Below are 594 nucleotides of genomic sequence, written 5' to 3'. Positions count from 1 at the left end.
GGCTGGGTTTGACCCGGCCCACGGCCCGTGGGTCGTGGGCCGACCCATGAGTTTTTCGTCTAACTTTTTAAAAATCATTGCTTTGTTTCTCAATGAGCTAAAAGGCTCACGAGCCAAAGACCTATGACCTTTTGGCTTTGTTAGCCACTAGCTATAGGAACAACTAGCATAACAAAAAAATATATCATGGGTCGGGACAGGCTGCGTTGGGCGTGGGCCGGGCCTACTTCTCTGACCTTGGGCCTAGGGTGAACCCAGCCCCAGCCCGGCCCATGACCTAGATACATTATGGGCCGGGTCGGGCCCGGTCCACTATGGGTTGGGACCCATGGTGGGCTGGGCTAGGTCAGCCCATAGGTCGACCCAACCCATGCCTAACCCTAACATTATGGTTATAATAGCGTGAACTCTTTTGTCAGTGACGAGAGGGGCTTCTGCGATGGATGATGGTTAACTTTTCTTTTTGGACTAAGTTTAGTGATACAATTAGTATATATTCCTTCGACTTTTGTGCATTGACCAACCCCATGCTGCATTACAGCTATTTAGTCTTTTTTTTCCTTATCCTTTTTACCCCTTTCTCCTTTCTGTTAT

The 594-nt window shown here is 48.7% G+C and overlaps 1 protein-coding gene across 3 annotated transcripts in view; it reads left to right on the top strand.

Moving 5' to 3' along the window:
* Positions 1-594, top strand: part of LOC109824388 (queuine tRNA-ribosyltransferase accessory subunit 2-like) — a 7,388-nt gene that overhangs the window by 3,397 nt on the left and 3,397 nt on the right. The gene's annotated exons all lie outside the window — the stretch shown is intronic.

This window comes from Asparagus officinalis, chromosome 9, assembly GCF_001876935.1.
Source record: "Asparagus officinalis chromosome 9, Aspof.V1, whole genome shotgun sequence".
NCBI classification, from domain to species: Eukaryota; Viridiplantae; Streptophyta; class Magnoliopsida; order Asparagales; family Asparagaceae; genus Asparagus; species Asparagus officinalis.
The sequence above is the reverse complement of the archived record's forward strand: the minus strand, read 5'-3'. Positions and strand labels throughout refer to the sequence as shown.